Source organism: Urocampus carinirostris, chromosome 3, assembly GCF_059441175.1.
Source record: "Urocampus carinirostris isolate Australia breed hairy pipefish chromosome 3, RoL_Ucar_1.0, whole genome shotgun sequence".
In the NCBI taxonomy this organism is placed as follows: Eukaryota; Metazoa; Chordata; class Actinopteri; order Syngnathiformes; family Syngnathidae; genus Urocampus; species Urocampus carinirostris.
The window spans coordinates 12228778-12251141 of NC_142351.1; the positions used below are offsets into that span (position 1 = coordinate 12228778).

General features: G+C 40.2%; 1 protein-coding gene across 5 annotated transcripts in view; it reads left to right on the top strand.

The window, feature by feature from the left end:
• Positions 1-1228: 1228 nt before the first annotated feature.
• LOC148368710 (synaptotagmin-2-like) overlaps positions 1229-22364 on the top strand; it is a 104071-nt gene continuing 82935 nt past the window's right edge. For 2 of the 5 annotated variants that reach the window (XM_088330728.1, XM_088330733.1), the window contains exons 1-2: positions 1231-1424; positions 1509-1562. The gene's annotated coding sequence lies outside the window, so the exon portion shown is untranslated. Of the gene's footprint in view, positions 1563-22364 lie in introns of all 5 variants that reach the window. The other 3 variants (XM_088330732.1, XM_088330731.1, XM_088330729.1) reach the window with 3 other exon arrangements.

The window sequence follows — 22364 nt, forward strand, 5'->3', positions numbered from 1 at the left end:
GGCGTATCAATCAAGTCAAATGAGTTCGCCGCGGAAGCCTCTATCTCAGGATTGGTTTTTTCGTTGCAAAGGAAGAGAGCAGTTTGATGTAGTGAAAGGAAGTCCGTCTCTTTTTAGAGAACCATCTTTTTCGGCTCAACTCATTAAAGAGAGCCGGCTCTCAAATGGCTCACTTGCTTTGATGCATTATATTACAAATTATTATGTTGTATTAAGAAGTTAAGAAAAAAAGGAAGTATAAAGGAGAAAATGAAAAAAGACAGGTTTGTGGTAATCCATTTAATCAGTATACAGTAACAATAATCTAATACAGAAAATGAATTAATAATTTGAATAAGAAAATGTATTATTCTACTTAATCATATTTGCATGTATTTTTCCTTCTACAGTGAACGTCCCAGCTACTTAATTTTTGATTTTTTTTTATAATAAACCTCATTCATGTCGAGCAACTCAGTATCTCACAACAAAATGTTAATTGACGATCAATATGATATAACGAAACACATGTACACTATAACATGTTAAACTACATAAATAAACACGTTTGAAAAATATGGTGTAAGATTATTTTGTATTTTGTAAGGGAAAATACAACAGTTTGTAAAGGCATGGAGCCCTGGAGCTTGACAGGTATGACTACTGCACATTTTCGATATATATTTCCAACTGCATTGTGACTGATGGTAAGGAACAGCCTGAGTACTTTACTGACTGTGACACGCCCACTCCGCTGTGGGGCACCTTCAATAATTCATAGAAGGAAGGCATTAACTGCTCTAAGAATGCACCCCCATCTCAGCCAGGCTCGCTAAATGACTATTTCGGCATTACTGCAGCCTCCCTCACCCCCGCCTTGCCTGGCAATCAAGCTGCACACTGCAGCAGAGTTTATAGCTGCAGTGAGCGCGGGGAAATCTACTTCCACAAGCCGCGGATGGTGCTACTTCACATCCAGATGCACCCTCCCCTTTGCACGCTGCATCAGCGTGTCCCATCGTAGCCCACTCATTCAGCCCCCATCCCGCACAAAAAGTCCCAGTTTTTGCAAGCGTCCAGTCCCCTCCTTCCTTGTCTTCTATTCTCTTTTTTCTCCTCCTTTGCTCCCTGCGCATAAAATCACCGAGCTCAGCATTCTTCTGCACATGCTCCAAGGGAAAAAGGGTGAAAAAAGAGAGACGAGCTGGGCGGGAGGTGCCCCCCTTCCAACTAATGAACAGGGCTTATGTTATTGAAGTGCAGCTTGGCCAATCAGGGCGCAGTGCAGGCAAAGGCAGCAGGGAAGAAAAAAAGCAGCAGAGCGAGTGGGCAAGAGCAAGAGGGGAAAAAAAACCTGCAGTGTGAGTGTGTGTAGTTTGCATCCCTCCCCTAAGCAGATCTTTATCAATTTGGGTGCTCCGACCACCCAACAGGGCAGAGCAAAGGTGTGTCCACTAAGACAAATTCTGTCAAAAGTGGAAAGAAGACAAAGTAAGCGGACATTGATTGTTTTTCTCTTTATCTCAAAGTGTCTTGCGGTTTCTGGAGAAGCGTGTCCAGTGATAAGCAGGGAACATCAAAAGGTAAGAAGCTGCTTATTCTTATACACTTTAAAAACTTACATTATTTAGCTTTACTCGGTTGATGCTTTCAAAAAAGCCCTTGACATTTCAGAATAAAGTGGTTGGAGAAGCGGAAGGAGAGGCAGAGGCAGGCGGGGGCGGGGGTTAGTGCGGGACTCCCTGATGCTTCCAGGCAAGTTTCTATGCACACGGTTCTCTGCATGGTGCTGCAGTGTCCCTCTCACATAACGAGCCGAGCTGCCCCGCCACTGCCAGGCGCAAAAAAAACCGCTTGGAATGGCAATAAAGTTTATCTAAGGACACGAAAGATTCAGGACAGGTCGATGTCGACCTGCACATCTCGAGTGGGATTGCTGATGTTGCAAATTTTCTGTTTCTCAAAGTATGTGTGTAGGCATCATGTACATGAGCTCAGGTGAGATATTTTGACACATCTTTGGGAGCATTTCTCACGTAGTTTTGCATATTGCGTCAGCGTGGATTTCTCGGTAAAATCTGACCTTCGTGGTTTGTCATGATCATGTCATCTTGACGATTTGACACCGTCCAGCAGTGGGCACTGTGTGATTTATCTTGTCCTACTGCAGAACGTGATACAATGAAAAGGTAACGTCTCGTGTACAGTTTTCTTGGTGGATCTTTTGTAAACAATTTCTTAGGTGAGATTTTTAGAAGTTGTTTTTGAGAAATGATTGGTTTAGCTGCATACTCGATTTCAGCACCATGGACAGTTAATGCACTTCTCAGAAGGCAAGAACTAGTTTTGCATCTGTCTTCTTTAATTCTCTCCGTGGTTTCAAACCGCAGTCGGTTTAGCACATCCATTCTTCAATTGAGCAAACCATTTAATTATTCATGCCTCTTTTTAAGATCACACAGTCCGTACCCAACGTAACTTCAATGGCTTGAACATTCTCTGACTGTTTTTGTCGGCCTTATTAGTCACTGAATGTTCCAGAACCTTTTCACACGTATCCTTTATTAGTCCAAAATCTTCAGCTACAGCAAATGGTGTTTAGCACTTTTAGAACTTGTAACTAAATGTGTTTTGTGTGCATGTTTGGGTTCTTGGTGAAAACTCTTGAGAAAAAGTGTCATACGTACACTGCAGGCACGTCAATCTTTAGTTAATGTCACGGTTGGGAAGAAGTGGAGACGTGTCTGCTGGAGGCAGCTAGTACGTATTCCAACAATCGTAAACCCCTGTGAGTTAGCATGTGTGCGTTGTAAGGCCGGCAATACATTCAAGTTTTAAATGTTCGCAGGAACAAACAAATCAAAATTCAAGGGGGTTGCGTTTTAAACATTTTGTCCCAAACACCTCAGCAGGGCCAATACCAGGTGGAAATTGCTGACCAGGCTAGGAGAATGTGCTACACCGTATTTTAAGACAGGGAAAAGGACAAAACCAAGAAAAAATAGAATGAAATACATAGCATTGTGCATCATGTAGAGCATTACTCTGTTGTTCCAAAAAGAGCAAACAAAACACTGACAGCAAGGTTAAAGTAAAAGGCGAGATATGGAAAAGCGAGATAGATGGAGACATGTTGTAAGGCAGAGCAGAGAGTGGGTGTGTGTAGCGGAGCTGGGAGCACTGCAGCACATTGCGGTGCCCAGCCCCCGCTGCCTTCTCTGCTCGCCATCCGGTTGCATGCACTGACGAGACCCCCGCAGCCGCAGAGCATCCCAGCGTGCCCGACGTCCTGCTGCCACAATCTCAACCGGAGCGTTTTCCTCAGTTCGGTTTTCAAAGCATTGTTCTTTAACCCCGTTTAGTGTGAAGAATACCACGTTAGCGCATTGTCATGTAATAAACAATAAAATAGGGGTGGGGGGTTTTACCCCTTCCTTTCCCCCCTCCCTTTTGGATTATGTAAGCGTGTAACACTTTCACTCAATACAATCTGAATGATCCCAGCTTCCCTAGCCATGTTTTTCTCATTAGCAACATCTGCCTTCCAGTTTGCTTTTGTTCCAAAGGTGACATCTTAGCAAACAGAGACCAGCAATTTATTGAACGAGCTCCGAAAGCCACGCAAACGACTTTAACCCTTAGACATATGTTCTTGCTACTTTGACATTTTGAAGGCGGAAACCCACGTGGAAGATACGAAATAATGATCCATTTCTAAGAAAATTACAAGAAGTAATAGAATAGAAGTAATATGGCTGCAACCAACGATCATTTCAATAGTCGACGAGTAATTGACTATTGAAACGATTAGTCAAATAATCAGAAAATCATATTTTTTTCCTAAATTTTGTCTGAAGTTGAATTATTTATGTGGCACATGATAACAAACACTGGGCGCCACAGCAGCTGAGTGATTAGCATGTCTGCAGCACAGTTCTAAGGTCCTGGGATCAGAACCAGCTACCGACCTTGTTGTGTGGAATTTGCACGTTCTCACTATGCATGTGGATTTCCTCTGGGCATTCCGGTTTCCTCCCACATTCCAAAACCATACATATCAGGTTAATTGGCCGGGTCCAAATTGTCCGTAGGTATGAATGAGCAAATGAAATTGTTTTTTCTGTGTACCCTGCGACTGGCTGGTGGTTGGTTTCGGTGTGTCCCCTGCCCACTACCTTAAGATGGCTGGGATGGGCTCCAGCGAGATGCAGATAATGGATGGCTGGATGATAACAAACCCCAAAAAAATAGTACAATGAAAAATACATTTTTTTTCTCGAACATACTGCAGATTTTTACAAAAAATAATAAAAATGCCCTGTCTAAAACCAAATCCATGAATCAACCTCTGTCCATTTTTGAGGCCCAGGCAAATAATACATTAAAGAGTTAACATCAAGTAAAAATGAAATATCACTGTAAACCAAGAACAGGCTCATTAGTAGCAGTACAATAGTATATAAAACCAATATGATTTGAATTTAGTGAAGTACTTACAGTGGTCAACTGTAAAGTCTGTCACAATTACCAATTATGAATAGTTTAAAAATCAAACAGTTTGAACAGCTGCCGTTTTTTGTTTCTATCATTTCAACAACTGACGTTTGTTCTTTATACTGCATGCATTTAATTTCAAATAGGTTTGTCAGGCACATTTTGACATAACGCTCAAGCTCCCTCTTAAGAAAAAAATATTAGCGTATAAAATGTACAATGCATGTCATCAAAACCGCATTGACTCAGACTTAGTTCTGGTTAACTGTCTTGCTGTTTTGTTTTAAATGTTCATGCATTACCAAGGTACTGCCATGATAAGCAAGGTCTGCTTTGCATACTTTGCAATTAACCTTGTTATCCACTGTATCCAGCATAAAATACTCCCAAACCTCAGAAATTTGGGTAAACTTACTTGATGTGTTCGCCGTTTCCAAAGATCCCTCGGTTTTAGCGGTTAATGAGGACCAGAACCACCCACAAAAAGTAATAACCTGCAAATTAGCGGTGCACCTTCACAAAAGCTCCCAATGGTTAAAATTACCTTGAGATCAGATCATTACCAACTTAGAGTATTGGGCTGTTATAATAACAGTTATAAATCTTCAAATAATAACACACAACACTTAATTACAGTTGAATGAATGGCTTTATTGTCATTATATTAACATAAAACTAAATTAAAGGGTGTCTCTCCTTTCAGTGTAAGAAAGCATTTTGGAGAGGGTTTAGCTAGCTGTGCTCTAGCATCGGTGTGTCTTCAAATTGAGCCAGATCTCTGCAATGATTGAAATAAAACTGTCCCGAATGCAGCGGTTTCCCACGTGTTGTAGCTCCAGGTCATCCATTTAATGGCTAATGGACCCGGTGTTGGCAAGATACAGTATCCGCAGTGGTGGCTTAGGAGAGCTGTCAGCCTAGCCATAGCAGTAGCAGTAGGCTGTACCAGCAGCATCACTTTTGCCTTCTCCCTAACCCTGCCCCAATCCCTTCTGAAACCTGATAATAATCCACGGAGCACCCGCTGGTGATCACCATTTCGTTGCACTCTTCCGACTCCCTCCGAAGTCTGATTTGATTGATGAATTTATAGTCGATGTAACGAACTGCTAAAAGATATCTGGCGCTATGCAGCTGCAGTTTTTTTTTTGTTTGACTGACAGCATACACCTGCCTGTCACAGTTACGCACACAAGCAGTCACACATATCTAACACAAAGCGCCCTCCCTAATCTATCCTTGATGTCTGCTGTCTATCAGAACACAATGCACGTTGCAATGATATCAATGACAATCAATGCAAAATCTGCAAAGAAGTGAACCAGCAACAACCAAAGTGCGAAGGGGTCTCTCTGTTTCTGTATGTTACCGCTCGAGACAGACATTATTGCACATGAGCGTTACTCAGCAGAGATTATATACATGTAGAGAGGCCTCACTCTTTTGGTAAAGCGTGCCTGGCGACAATGGTCAAAAATGGAATTAATTGTACACTATTTCTTTTATCGATATAACTTCCACTAATCAATGCAGCTCCACAAGGCTGACGGTGTTCCTGGAAGACTTGCCACCAATGCCACCCGGCGAAGTTCAATTAGGATTAATTGTACAGTTTTTTGGCGGGGTGTAAACGCCATCTTCCATACATGCATGCAAACACAAACGCCCTGATGTGAAATGAATCATAATCATGTCAAAGCTCGAGGAAACGGCCAAGAAGCTTGTTTCCGCTTCCATAATCAGCTGCCACGTTTGCATCCAACTGCTTGCCTGGAGGCGGCTCGGCCGTGCACCGCGTGAGAGCTTCCCTCATTATATATCCTCTCTGCTGAGCTTCTATTCGCTGTAGTGACGTGGCTCGCATTGCGTATTGTGGATCTTCTCCGCTCAGGGTCCAGTAGAATTTGCTCGCTGCCCTGGGAAATTGCCCAGCCTGACGCACATGGCCAGAGAGAGGTACTTATGCTAAATAAAGTCGGAAACATCACGATTTGTTTGCTGCGATTTAGTTATGGAAGACATGGTTTGATTTCCAATTTTAGGGTAAATAGGGAGTTGCGGATAAATAATCAGTAAAACCTGGTTGCACAAAAGGATGGTGTTAACCCACTTCAGGTTGCTGTAATCCCTTGCTTATTGTGGTTAACAGGGACCAAAATGCCCTGCGAAAATTGATAATCCAAAAAGAAATGTTGCACCCTTATAAAACCTGCAAAGGTCAACTTAACCTTGAGATGACGTCCATAGCGAGTGAAGTATACAACTGTAACACAGCATCAACAATAGATCTACAAATAAAAACGCAGAACACAAAATTGCAGTACAACAAAATTGTATGGCTTCTCCTTTCAGTGTAACAAAGCAATTTAAAGAGAGGCTGGCTAGCTACATGCTAGCAGCGGGTAACCTCAGATTAAGGCAGGTCTCCGCTACAATGAAATCCAACCGTCCTGAATGTAGCTCCATTAGTTTTCTCATTCGTTTTTGGGTAATGGATCTGGCTTTGGTGACATACAGGCTCCACAGAAGATTGTTAGCTTGTGAGGGTTGTTACCAAGCTTGGTGGAATTAGTAGGCCGGACCTGTACTCGCGCTTTTGCCTTCTCCCCTGCCTGACCATTGCCTTCTTCCCTGAAACCACCTCAATCGCTTCCTGGACCCGGTAACAATCCACAGAGCAGTCGCTGGTGATCACCATGTCTTTGCGCTGTTTCCTTAAAGTTGGAATTGTTTAATTTCATTTCAATGTAACAAACCGCTAAAATACTAGCTGTTGCGCCAGCTTCGCAGTTTCTTTTAGTGGGCACATGGACTTGTATGCCCACCCTTCCCAGCTGTTTGACTGACAACAAACACCAGCCCATCACAGTCACGCACACACACAGTCACGCCCACCCTAAACACAAAGCCCTCCCTAACCTGCCCCCGTAATGGCATTTGCTGTCTGCTGACTGCTCAGAACACAATGCACAAAATGATTAAACCAATGACACTAAAGACAATTCAATTCAAAATCCGGCAAGCAGTGAACCAGAGATAACCAAAGAGCAAAAAATCGAGGGGTCTATGTATATACACCTCTATGCTAAGTTAGGAGGAGCTGAGATCAAGTAATAACAACATTTACACAGGTTGAGCGTTTAACAGCATGAAACTTTAGTACTAACAAATTCGTAAATATTTAAAAAAATAGTAAAGAAAATTATGTCTCTTTTTTGGCAATTGTTCTGTAATGGTCCATTTAAGTCAAACCAGTACTCAAAATAAGTCAAAGTCAGGGGATTGGTGTCCGGAATTATGCCTTGTCGTGTGGCCACAAGAGTCAACTCTACTATTGGGCCGCTTTAGAGGAATCGTGGATGTTCCTCTTATGGTGTCTGGCTTACCATAAAGTAGAAATTTAAATCCAGTTATTCTTCTCTCAAAAGAGTTGGATGATCACCACTCCTCCACCTTAAAAAAAAGGAATTTACCTCCAAAATTCGACTCGCTCATAAAAAAAAAAAACAGCATGAAGAACAGGTTTATAATGCAGGATCATAATAATAAATATGTCATGAACTGGAACAGAATCAGGACCCAAATACGGGACGTTTCTCACACAAGCTTTTTATTTTACGGGAAATGGGGAGTCATGCATGTTAGGCAGCAGTCTGGCGTGGATGATAGGAAGGCAGAGGCCGATGAGATCGATACCAATTGCCGGAGCAGATATCGGACAGATGGGGTTGATACCGGACAGGACGGGACAGACAGGATTGATATCAATATTTTACAATATTTTGTACTACTGTAACATAAAGAGACACCATATAATATTTGACCACTAGATGTTGCTGTATTGTGTGTATGCAACTAAAAACGAGTGCTACAGCACAGGTAAAACTAAACGTGACCATATAACACCCCTTCTCATATTTTTATCCAACCTCATACAAGGTTTTCTGGTACCTGTAGCAGCAAGAAGGCAGACAATCATGTCAGCTACCTCTCGGTGAGGCCAATTAATGTGAAGTAAATACACATTTCTTGACATGAGTATTTTTAAAAAACACACACATTTATATAATAGTTCATGCATTTATTTCCCACTGCTTAACTGAAAATTATTTTAATTTAAATGAATGCTATTTTCACAACTAGGAGGTGCTAAATAATCCAATCTGTCATAGACAGCGGAAAGTACTTTGAAAAGTAAAAACTCAAATATGTTTGGTGTAATATCAAATAGTATTGTTTCCTAATCTTCATACATAAATTAAATGCAATTCGCCCAAAAAAACCAAACCTTTTGAATAAATTGCTTCAGAAAATCCCATAGTTTAGGCTATTAACATTGTGGTGTTTTCCACACACACAGTCATGGAAAACCTTCCAGAATTAAATTTCCAATCAATGAGTTTTTTTTAACCTGGAAAGTGTGGCAAGACTGCTCTTGCAGGTTTTGTCTGACCTCTTAAATTACTTTTTATAAATGTTGACAAATAAAGGCCAACGAAAATAACCAAGGTTTTCCTGACTTTTTTCATGGTTTTTCAATATCACACACAAAAGAAAATGCCGATGCTTAATCTCATTTGTAATCTTAAGCGTGAGTATATATATCACAGAATACTATTGCTTATTTCTTTCCAAAATGAACATTTATTCAATTTACTTAACACAAAAAATAACAAATAATAAATAATGTTTCAAAAATAAACATACAGAAGGGTGTTGCCTCAACTTTCAAACTTAACTCAAGGTTGGAGGTCGAGGTCTAAATTGGTTAAAGTCTGAATTATTTTTTGTGATAAAAAAATAATGGTGAATTTATAGATCCATTCTGGCCCATATGAGAAGTATCAACTTATTGGCTTTTTGGTCTGAACTCGCCGCTTTCCCATAATGTTCTTCCTGATGCAGTCCTGTAATCTTACACCGCTTCCACAATGTTCCATTCTGCTCTCTGCCATACTGCAGAATGATGACAATACACGGTTTGTTCACTTTTAGACACCTTATTAACAGCTTTGTCAGTTTTCTATTCACTTCCACTCTGGCTTTGTGTGAACGTCTTCTTAACCTTTCTGGACAGCAAGGATGTAAAAGTGGAACAAATGCTTATTTTATTACAGATACAGTACCATCGACCTGCACTTTTCAACCAGCCACGGTTGGCTTTAAAAGCAAAATTATTTTCATCACAATTAGCAGTTCCCTTGTTTCTCATACCTGTACTTTAATTTTTTAAATCATCATAAATGGTAAAAGCAGAAATCCGCGAGCCACATAATTTGGCTAGACTCGGCCATGCTAGACTGCCCGAACGGTCTCTCAGCTTGGCCTTCAAAAACTGAAAGAAAAGGGAAATTTTGGTTGAGAGTTAGCAGAGGTCCAGGCGTTCGGAAACTTTCTAGGCGGGTTAGAAAAGTATAATGACTCAATCGAAGCATATGGTCCAAAAAAATGGCTGAGAATGCCGGACAAAATTCGGCAAAATTCTTCCAGCATTTTTGCAACTTGTTCGAGCAAAAAACTCTTGCATACCATGGTACCAGTAGTCATTGTGTATCAAAAACCAGAACATTTAAGTGAAACAATTATGTAGGTTTGAGTGAAATTAGTTCATTTGATCTACCTTACATGAGAGAAGTCAATCAATTGTGGCATTTAAAGGGGCGAGAGCTCCCTCATATCTTTCAGATTTAATTTCCCCCTAGGTTCCGGTCGGGAGCCTTTGCTGTGAAAATGCTGGTCTACTAGTGACCCCAAGAGCCAAGAAGAGATCCGCAGGTTCGAGAGCGTTCACCATTCGGGCTGCGGTGCTGTGGAATGCTCTTCCCCCTGAAATTCGATCTGCAAACCTTAGTGGAAATGTTTAAATCTAAGCTTCAAACACACTTCTATTCGAAAGCACATGAATAACCTATATTTTATGTGACAAGATCTGTTCATTATTTGTTATTGCAACATCCATTCAAGCCTGGTCATCCTGGAAGGGGGATTACCTCATGTCCCTTCTCAAGGTTTCATTTTCTTCATGTTGAGATTTTGAGCTTTTCCTTGCCCTCGTGTAGGTTTTAGATCAGTTTGATCAATTATAATTCCTATTCGTGTGATATGATAGAGCAAGGGTTTCAAATTCAAACCAATATTAAGGTAAAAAATAAAAATAAAAGCTACAAGCCAAGGGCCGGATTGAATCTTGAACCTTTTAAAAAAAAAAAAAATGATATGGTCTAGTGAACCTAATTCTGCCCATGAGAAACCTAATACATATATCTTCCAATATGATCAGATAAATATGTAAATATTTTCTTATGGCTTTGTCAGGAATCTTTTATTTTCAGTGTGTAGAAAACACAAATTCCCTTGATATAATAATCCCCATTACCTGAACATTAAATGAAAGAAGCCAATATTGTCCGGACACCATCAAGAGCCTTTATTTAATATTTTATACGAAGTAGGCCAATTTCCCTTTAGAGAAAGAAATAATAGCAATTTCCTTTCGTTGACTAAACTACAATGAAATTAATTGTCATGAAAAATAATATACAGTAAAACAAATTAGAGGCAAAGATGTTAAGCTCGAGCCAGACCCAAGCCTGATCAGAAATTTGGATTGGGTCTGGCCTAAATTGTAAATCATTACATCCGGGATCGGGCTTGGCCTCTCGCTTGCTGACTTGCAAAAAAAAACAAACCTATCCATCCGTCATTGTTCTTTGTTTCTTTTTCTCTGTGTCGCTATAGACTCCGCCCCCCTCTCGCGTAACACAGCCCGCGTCCCCCATAACTGCAGAGGTTCTGTCTGATCCAGAGCCACGGGGGAGTTTAGGCGGCCAAAATGACCACTACCCCTCCCAAGTCCTCTCAAAAAAATTTGCTTTGGGCTCAGTCCTTCATATCAAGTTATCCCCGAGCCCGGGTCGGGTCGAGCTGGAATTTTTAGGCTTGATCCCACCTCTAATCCCTGTTAACTCCTGCCTTCCATCAAAATAATTATTTTGAGGTACTTTGTTGTCCTAAGTAATATATCGTTCAAAATTTGCCACCCTAGGCGTCTGTAATCTGGTGAATATTTCTGATATTACAAAATAAAACTACAGTTGTTTCTCCTCTTATATATCCCGTTTTGCACAAGCTAATTCACAAATGGAGAGAAAATAAAGAAAATACATTTTTTTGAAATTCTAAGTGATTTGGATTTTTACTTGTGAAAAACATACTAAAAATCTCAAGCCTATTTAATATAAACATTTTCATTATTTGATTAATCTAACTCATGTGTAAGGTACAGTAGGAGAGGGTGGATTCTGATCAGGATAGTAGTGGGAGAACAGCAGCAGGCATGACGAGTGCTGCATTGAGCTGCATAATTAATGTTTAGGGGCGGAGCTGAAGGCAGCCTGAACTTGCCATGAAGAACATATCACCACAATCTTGCTAAAACTGAACCAGTTTGTCGTTTGCTGCTCCGGTTGTGTTACCTCGCAAAGAGCCATCTTTTTTTGCGATATCGATGCCAGACCGCTGCTTGCACGAGCTGCTCTTTGGACCTCGTGTCTCCGTCCCATCTGCTTTCCCAGAGCCGGTCGCTCCGGTGAGCTCAGTATCGCGGCCAAATCCTGCATACAGCTCCCTTAATCATCTGATTTGTAGCAAAACACCTTCACTTTGTCACATCTGGTGCGACGGCGCCCCTTCAGCGAGGAGGAGGCGTGGCTTGGCTCGCCTCTGCAGCCCATGTTATATTTAGTCTTATTCTTTACAGAATCTAGGTTGCGCTGCTGTTTACACCAGTGGCTGTTTAAAAGAGGGTGGTCGGGCCGGCTATGCTGGTCTCTTCTAGCAACGCACTCACGAATGTTCTCAAGTGTACAGTAATCCCTCGGTTTTCACAAGGGCCGCGTTCCAAAAAAGGTCCTACGATAGTCAAAACCCATGAGGTAGTAACCTTTATCCATCTACTCCCTGAAGCATAATGAAATTGTGAATATGTTTGATTTTCGAGAAGGTTTGTTCAAACCTCACTTTGTGTTTGCTGTTAAAAACGTAATATTGGAATATAATATTGTGAATGTGCTTAATTGCTGTTGAGATTGTCATGATTGTTTTCTGTTTTTAGTGTCAATAAATTTGTTCAAACCAAAAACTTTTTGAGAAGGGTTGTTCAAACCTCACATTGTGTTTGCTGTTAAAAACGTCATATTGAAATATAATATTGTGAATGTGCTTAATTGCTGTTGAGATTGTCATGATTGTTTTCTGTTATCAGTGTCAATAAATTTGTTCAAACCAAAAAAATAGCAAGAGTAGATGGTTCAAAGCATAAAACATATATTTAATTTTCTGTTGAAGTAGCACTGTAACATTTAAAGTTTGGTTTTGATCAATTGTTCAATATTTCTAAGTTTGGAATGTGAAGGAAATGAACTGGAGATTTTTGGCACATCTGGGTGCTCGTATTCTAAATTAGTTATCGTTTTTTAAATATTATGTATTGATTGCATCTGCATATCTATCTATCTATCTATCTATCTATCTATCTATCTATCTATCTATCTATCTATCTATCTATCTATCTATCTATCTATCTATCTATCTATCTATCTATCTATCTATCTATCTATCTATCTATCTGTCTGTCTGTCTGTCTGTCTGTCTGTCTGTCTGTCTGTCTGTCTGTCTGTCTGTCTGTCTGTCTGTCTGTCTGTCTGTCTGTCTGTCTGTCTGTCTGTCTGTCTATCTATCTATCTATCTATCTATCTATCTATCTATCTATCTATCTATCTATCTATCTATCTATCTATCTATCTATCTACCTACCTACCTACCTACCTACCTACCTACCTACCTACCTACTTACCTACCTACCTATCTCTCTCTCTTTCCGTCTACATGTATCTATCTTTCCATCCATCCATCCATCCATCCATCCATCCATCCAGATCATTTTGTTTTACATGGCTTTTAGAGAAACTGGAAATTAAAAAAAAAATATATATATATGTGTAAGTTTTATATATGTTTGTCAAGCTCTTTTATGTACATGTGAGATTTAGACCTCACCCTTATTGACGCACAGGCAGGCACAGGCAAACGAAAGTGGCGAGTGACTCTTTCGCAAATCAGAATGCAGAACACAATACACAATGAAATTTAGCAAAACCATGAAAAGTAAACCGTGTTACAGCAAGGCATTTCCGTACACGTGAACCAAGCCGCCAAGGAGTCCTGTGACGATTACTCTTGAATCTGAATGACTATCCAATATTGATTGCATAAAATGTTTTCAGGCTTTCATATGCAAGAGCATGCTACCGGTCGCCGGAGTCAGTTCTCAGCAAAAGTTTCCCTCAGAGCATTCTCATTTAGTCGGCCATCTTTTCATTGTGATGCATCACTTCACCTCTGTCGCCCCACCTCATCAAAGATCAAGGCCCAACCTGGAATTTCTCTCCAGCAGTGCAAAACCAAGAGTTGACACTTTCACTGCTTCTGTCAACCAAGCCATGTATGGGTTGAAAGTACGACTGCAACGCTTAGTTGGCGTTTTCGACAAAAAAAAAAACAATCATAGAAATAGTCATCAATTCAATTCATTGTCAAGGTTTCTTCATTTTCCTCATGTTGAGGTTTTTGAGTTTTTCCTTGCCCTCATGTTGGTTCCAGATCAGGGGATGGTGTAATAATAGTCTGAAAAAATAGTCTGTGTAATAACCTGTGAAAGAAAACGCGGTTTCATCAACTAGTACGAAAACTTCTCAAGTTTGGGAGCATTCTATCCTATGACTAATAAAAAGACTACTTGTAACGCAGACCTTGCGTATCATGGCAGTAGCTAAGTGACATGTGAAGATTGAAAAAGCATGTCGAACCGTTTAAGGAAACAGAGTCTGACACGCCTTGGTAAGATTCGAGTACTGTTCAAGTAAATAGTGTTTTTGGTCACATACACTGTGTAGTTTACACGCCTATATTTCGCTAGAAAAGAGAGTTTGAGCAGTATGCCACACTGAGCCTGAAAAACAGATTTTAAATTTAATGCATACAATCCGAAAAACAAACATCAGGTTGCTTAAATTGTTAAAAATGACAAACTTCAGTAGTTAAAACGGTTTGATTTCAAACTGATGAGAATTGTTAAATAATTTTTTACAGACTTTGCAGTTGTCAACTGAATGTAGTTCTTAAGGTGCACATCACGTTTGTTTTATGTACTTCTCTACTTCTGTTAATGAGCATGTTTATTACATTTTTACTTAATTTGAAATCACTATTGATTTTCCTGTCCCTAAAAAATGGTTTAATTATGGATACTAAGAGAGCACTGCGCCTAATTGTTGTTAGATTTGTATCTAATTTATGTAAATATCTACAGTTTCTTCCAAAAAATATGTCTTTTTTATTGTTCCTATTTTCCTGTGTTTTTTATCATTTTCCACATAAACAAATCAACTTAAATCAAGATAAAAAATGAATAATTAGATTATTCAACAAAGCATTTTAATCGCTATTGCTTTTAAATCATTTGTTAGTTGCAGCCCTGATTGACAGTGACTGTAAATGTTTGAGCCCTACTTGAAAATTGTTTCATTTTTCCGTCAGGTTTTATGTAGAACAACACCACACGTTTACTGTCCCTATCCTGAGAAATGATACACAAACATCTGACATGTCTCCAGGCCTCTTGTAATGTCTATCAGGAAATTAAAATTTGTGCCGGTCACGCATAAGCACAGACTGACACATCTGAAGAGCGACTAAATAGGCGTGCATTACTTTCCAAACTGTTACACAACACTGGACTGTCAGTCACATTTGATTATATTGAAAGTGAAAAGGTTTTTTTGTATGTCACAACACCAAAGGTTTTGGGAAGAGCAAAGATGAACTTAACAGAGTTGACGTCTATGAACCGAGGGTTCATGTTTCTGTCATTTCGATATGATTCACCTACGCCCGCTCCTTTGGCGCTAACTGCCTCAGACTCTGATTGGCTCCCTGTCCCTATTTAAACCCACTACTGTCTGCCGCCTTTTGTCAGTCTGTCTGCGAATCTCAGTTAACACGAGGCAAGCCTTTTTCGACCTTGACTCCCACCTGTTTTTTGCTCCCGTCTGTCCCCCGGCTTTGACACGTTTTTGATCCTGACCACGTCTACTCTACCGTCCCAGCTTTCGACCTCTTTTTGTCCCTGACCACGTTGACTCTCCTTTCCCGGTTTACTCTCTTACGACCCCGACGTTTTTGCTCTTTTTTTTTTGTTCCCGACACCGCTTTCGCTCGACACGGAAGCTTCACTTCTGCGTTCAGAGCGACCTGCCTCCCGCGTCCAGCAATCACCGGATAGTGGGCCCAACCTTTTCTCTTTCTTCCAATAAAACTTGTGAGAAACGCAACACAAGTGGGTCATGTCTCCGTTCTGGTCCTGACAGTTTCTGTCAAAACATTAATGGATGAATGTACAAACGAATGAGTGAAAAGAATAAAATCCTAGACAGTGTTGACCACATATGTCAAAGTCAAAGCCCTGTTGGCCATATTGGGTTTTCTTCACTCCCTGAGATGATCTTGATTTCTTATTGTATCAAACACCAGGAATTGTGTATTTGTTTTCACTGTACATTTCTTCTCCTTCTCCTTAGTGAATGAATCTTATTTTTCTTTGAAGTGATTTGAGCCCACTTTTGCTATAATACAAAATTTAGGCTACTGTTGGTGGCTGAATGATACAGACTTCTTTCATTTAATGTTCATGTAGTGGAGATTTTTATAAAGGACGTTTGTCTCTTGTGCCTGATGAAAATGTATAATTGCTGACAGAACCAGATGACAATATTGCTTTATTTATCTGATCATATTGGAATAAATTTGTCAGCTTTTTGGTAGGTTTAATCAGATTCACTGGACTTATTTACATTCGATCAGTCCAGTCCTCATCTTGTAGCTGATTTTTTTAATTAGCGCCTCCATCGGTTTGACTTTTACAGCACTGGGGTAGTGAAACAGATTACAATTTGGAGGTTATTTGATATGAATGCTTAAACGAGTGTCTGGTTTAAGCAGTGCTGCTGCCACTAGGGGTAGAAACACAGTATTGCACTCCGGCCTAAAAGCGTCAAGTTAATTTTATCTCCAAGGCCGCATTTACTCATGAAAAGACCCAGCCCTGGCTCACAAGCCATACTTTACTGGTCCCTGAACTAGACCATCTCATCTCATTAGCTGCACCGCTTATCCTCAGTAGGGTCGCGGGGGTACTGGAGCCCATCCCAGCAATCATTGGGCAGTGGGCAGGGGACACCCTGAACTGGTTGCCAGCCAATCGCAGGGCACACGGGGACAGACAACTCACTCGCTCATTCACACCTAGGGACAATTTGGACCGTCCAATCCACCTAAAATGCATGTTTTTGGAATGTGGGAGGAAACCGGAGTGCCCGGAGGAAACCCACGCAAGCACGGGGAGAACATACAAACTCTGCACAGGAAGTCTGGAGCTGGATTTGAACCCACGCAGGAGGTTCCCATGACTTGAACTGTGCCGCACATGCGCTAACCACTGCACCGCCGTGCTGTTTTTATAATGAACTGAATAAATCTACCTTTTTTACATGAGATATAGCCAATGTGGGAAGTAACCAGTTGCTCGTAATCCATTTCTGTTTTTCAGTTTATTTTTTGACTGTAAAGTACATAAACTCAGGTACAGTTACTACATGTTACAAATACTTTATATTCTTATGACTGTGGTGTTTCCTAATGTAAAAGAAAGCCAACCAGGAGACCAGCAGGTCATTGCGAGGGAGCCTGAGAGTGAGATCATGTTTGACAGTTGTTGGGGGTGAAATTTTGTGCTGCCCTTTAAAGTATCAAGCAATCGATATGGACGAAAAACCCACAGAGAAAACAAGCGGTAGGTCTTATGTGATACAGCTTATACTTTATGTTGAAGCCTTTTCTGAATCGCGCTTTAGGCTGCTAAGTGCTTAGAAGGAAATAACAGATGGGGCGTTAAGGGAAGCAAGACGAGATTTTCAAGGAGTAAAACTGTTCTCAAACTGTGTCACATTCAGGAGTGAGTGAAAAGTTCCTTTCGACAATAACACATTACTTTTTTGGTTTGAGGTAATAACCATCATCGTAATTGAGTGTTATTTAAAATAGTGATTTCTTTTTTCGTAAAATGATCAACAATAGAAAGAGCATAGCACGTCGGCAGCCCTGCTAATTGCTAATGCAGGGATCTTTGATGCATGTTGGTCCCTCATGCCATCATGTGTGATGCAAACTTCTAAGGATAGAGACTCGGTCCATATGAATATGTACTAAATCCAAACTGACAGTCGGGCTTTCTGATATTAGACCCACCTTTAGTCATAGCATGTTTAGCTAGCTCAACTAAAAAAGTGTCAGGACCAGAACGGAAACAGGACCCAATTGCGTTACATTTCTCACAAGTTCTATTGAAGGAAAGACGAAGGGCTGCGCCCACAATCCGATGTTCGCTGGACGCGGGAAGCAAGTCGCTTTCTTACTCGGATTGCGATACGAACACAGAAGTGGATTCTCCGTAGTGAGCAATGGCGGTGTCAGGGACGTAAAAAGGGGTCAGTAGCCGTGAGTGGGAGGGCAAGGCACGGTCGGGGTCGGAATTGAGACGTAAGCCAGATTGGAAGAGTAGACGTAGTCGGGCACAAAAAGAGGTCGTAAGCCAGGACAGGAGAGCAGATGTGGTCAGGATCAAAACGGGTCATAGGAGACAGACGTGAGCAAAAACGGGACAGCTGGGAGTCAGGGTCGAAAAAGGCTTGCATAGTATACACTGAGGTTCGCAGACGGACTGACAACAGGGGACAGACAGGACTGGGTTCAAGTAGTGACAGGGAGCCAATCAGAACCCACGGCGGTTGGCGCCAAATGAGCGGGCACAGGTGAGTCACATCAATAATCATGACAAAAAGAGGGGTGGGCACTGAAAAAGTCATGAGGGCCAATCAGCAAAAACCTAAACTGATAAAACGCGCCTGGCTAGAGAATAAAGGGGAATATAGATTTTATTATTGATTAAACCATATGAAGTGAAAAAAGACCATCTAATGACAAGCCAAACATAATGGATTATCAGTTGGTCAAAACAAGTCACATGACAGTTTTGAGCAAATAGTTATACAAAGCGTTTGGTAAACCTGAAAAAGTTACAACAATCTGTTTTGTACTGTACCTTTTTGTATCAAATTTCAAAGGTATAGTTCCAGATCATATTGTGAAAAACCCCTTGCAGTGATGTTAATCTCTCTACTGTAAGTTTAATTATGTTTGGAAGGCGCTACCGGTGCATCAAAGCAAAAACAGACAGAATGAGAAACCCTCAGATTTCATAGTGCTATTGTACAATGAAAATAAAGGCCATTAATTAAATCGTGAACTAAATATTCACTCATCTATTTATTCATTAGTGCGAAAAATGTTTTATAAAAAAACTGTTTTATAATATGATGTGATAATGTTATTTTTGTTGAATATTAATCATTTCAACAGAACCTTTCAAAAGTATCAGTCAAAAAAAAAGATACAAATGACCTAGGCTACAGGATATGAGGAAAAAATAATGTTGCAATAAAAATGTGTTAGAATTCAAAACCCCTGATTGATTTTCCCTTCATTCAAAATGACGATTTTTGTTTCCGGTAGCACATTCATTGCCTCTCTCCTGGCCTTGAATTGGATGGCAACAGGAGTATGTGTGGTTATCATGCTAAGGCTGCACACTTTTGATGGAAAATCTTAAGTTGTAGTCCTGAATGTGACTTTTTGCTGCAATGCGCCGGAGGTATTTTTGTTATGTTGTTGACCAGGAACCCGCCAGTGCCCATGAGATACAGCAGCTTTGATTTGATATTAAATTATATGTCTGCATGGTCACCTGTTTTCCATTAGCGAACCTTTGTAAATGCCGGAATGAGCCAGTGATCACAAAGGGAGTGGAGCGAGGTATTGAGCAGGTGCTCAGCATGAATTCTGCTTCTTTTCTATTTGAATGTTGAAAGGGCACAGTGCAGGCGAAGGACATATACTCAAAGAAAGCAGAAGCGAATGCTCTGAACTGATACGCCTCCATCTTTCATGCGAGGGCTGAGAGATATGAAAAAAATAAATATCGTGTGGTGATAAATCCATCTAACATAAATTTGAGTATTGCATTTCTTCACATATCTGCCTCTTTTGTTTTCTTCTGAAGATATTTATCTACATGAGTTATCGCTTGTATTAGAAGTGTTTTTTAACCAGCTCTATTGTGCCATCTTGTCTAGGATACGGCAGGAAATTGCCCCATTTTATCTTTGCAAAAAAGCATTCCATTGTTCAGTATCGGTTAAGCAAATAATTGAAAGTGTTACAATAAAGGCTTGATCGATTGAATAATTGATTTATCTGTTTCTGTGTTGTGAAATGACAAAAGAAGAATGATAGGGAAATATTTTTCCCCTGTTTTTACAATTGGACACCTTGAAAGAAGAGGCTGTGAATTATATTGTTTATTGTAATAGTGCACATCCATCCATCGATTATCTGCACCGCTTATCTTCAGTAGGGTTGCGGGGGTGCTGGAGCCCATCTCAGCTATCTTCGGGCAGTGGGCAGGGGACACCCTGAACTGGTGGCAGGGCACACAGAGACAGACAACTCACTCGTTCATCCACACCTAGGGACAATTTGGACCGGCCAATTAACCTGACATGCATGTTTTTGAAAGCGGGAAAAGCAGAGAACATGCAAACCCCACACAGGAAGGTTTAATCTAACGACCTCAGAACTGTGTCGCACACGCGCTAACTATTGCCCCGCCATGCCGCCCTAATAGTGCACAGTTGTTCCATGTTTAGGCTCACTGGTCGTCGTTTTGACTATAATTTCGCACTGTGGTTCTTTATTTTTATTATTATGTTCTTTTTATATCACTGTGTTACCTTTTTATACAAGCTTAATTCATCCTGGATCGTGCTCGTTGACCAAATTGCCCGTGTGATGAAAACATTTTCCGGATATGAAATAATTAAAACAAATTGGTCCACTCCCGTCCTCCCAAAAGCATATAAAACACATCTTCCTGATTACTAAAACCCATTCAAATACTAATAAACATAAATAATAGAGTAATATGATAAATAAAATATTGAAAAATAAAATGCGAGCCCTTACCACGGTTGAGTCACTGCCACAAATGTGTGTGGGTGGAGGAAGAGTTAGGGGGGTGCCTACAAGAATCGCATACCCATATATATATATATATATATATTTATATCCACATAAGTAGGTGGCAGCAGATCATTATAGTTTTTTTCCTAAATACAGATTGCATCATTCGAAGAAGGTGGGAAATTGGATTTATTGGTTTTGGATTTTTGCAGTTCTGAAACTAAACTCATTCCAGGTGAATGTTAACTAAACAGACGGCTGATTTAGGAAATACTGGTTTCTGATTATTAGAACACAACTCTAATTTTTGACGAATATCCTGGTGGCAAAAAAAAGAAAAGTCCAACATCTTAATTTAGCAAATTTCTTTTGGGTCAAATGATCAAACACAGCATGCAGTTGGGTCATGATTGTTGTTAACACAAGCCCCGAGAAACAGAATAGAATAGAAGTATCGTAACACCCACTTATCAGAAACAGAAATCTCAGTGGTGCCCTGTTCACCATTTGCCATTGATATAACAGTGTGTGCTCCAGACAAGCTACCACGACTTTTGTGACAGATCCCGTTGTCAAGGGTGCACAGCGGGGCAAATCACACTTGTACAATTCTCTCAGAAACCAAAAGATAAAGATCTAAAAGAGGACAGTCTTCAGATCGACTGTGCCCCAGTCTAGGGTCTAAATCACCTTCTCACTATGATCCTGATGTAGGATCAAAAACAAAAACTCATATATGGAGGTGTTAAAGATAGCAAGAAAATGTGCTTATCATGAAGCTATTAGATCTTTGTCAGACGCAAATCATTAGTCTGGTGAGATTATATTCTCTCTAAGGTACCATGGAGATCTGAGAAAATGGATGTTCTATTATACAAGTGAAAGACTGTCTCCTTTAACGATCGGTGGGATGTCAGCCTATGAAGAAAGGTGTTGCATTATTAAATAAGGGACATTTTTGTCTTAAGTGAAAGTTCAGCTTTGAACAAAGGTGGATTAAAAGCACCAAAATATGAAAAGGGTGATTTTTTTTTAAATTCTGTCTTAACCGTTCTTAGTTTAAAAAAAAATCTGTAAACTGAAATAGTTTTTTTGAGGCAAGACAGCCACACCCTACTGAATATTTAATCTCTCTATCTCTTCTTGTAAGGGATAAGAAATGGCACAGAGGCCGCATTAGCTGAGCTGAAATTACTTTGTCAAATACGACTTCAAAAATAGGAAGTGTAATATGAATATTTTAAGCAATGGTCCATAACAGAGGAAGACTGGAACCGTGTAGTGGTTAATTGGTAAACCGATTGAAACCAGTTTACATTGTTTTTGTTTCATTGATTTTCTATTTAGTAAATTTAAACCTCTTAAAAAGTATTTCTTAACATGCTGGTCTACTAGTGATCCCAAGAGCCGAGAAGAAATCCGCAGGTTCGAGAAATTCTCCATTCGAGCCCCGTTGCTGTAGAATGCTCTTCCCCCTGAGATTCGAACTGCAACCTCAGTGTAAATGTTTAAATCTAATCTTAAAACACACTTCTATTCTATAGAATAACTTTATGTTGACAATATCTGTGTATTATTTGCCCTCATGTAGGTTTTAGATCAGGGGATGGTGTCATAAAAATATGTGATTTGCATTAATCTGTGGTCTGTGCAGCCCTTTGAGACTCTTTGTGATTAAGGGCTATACAAATAAACATGAC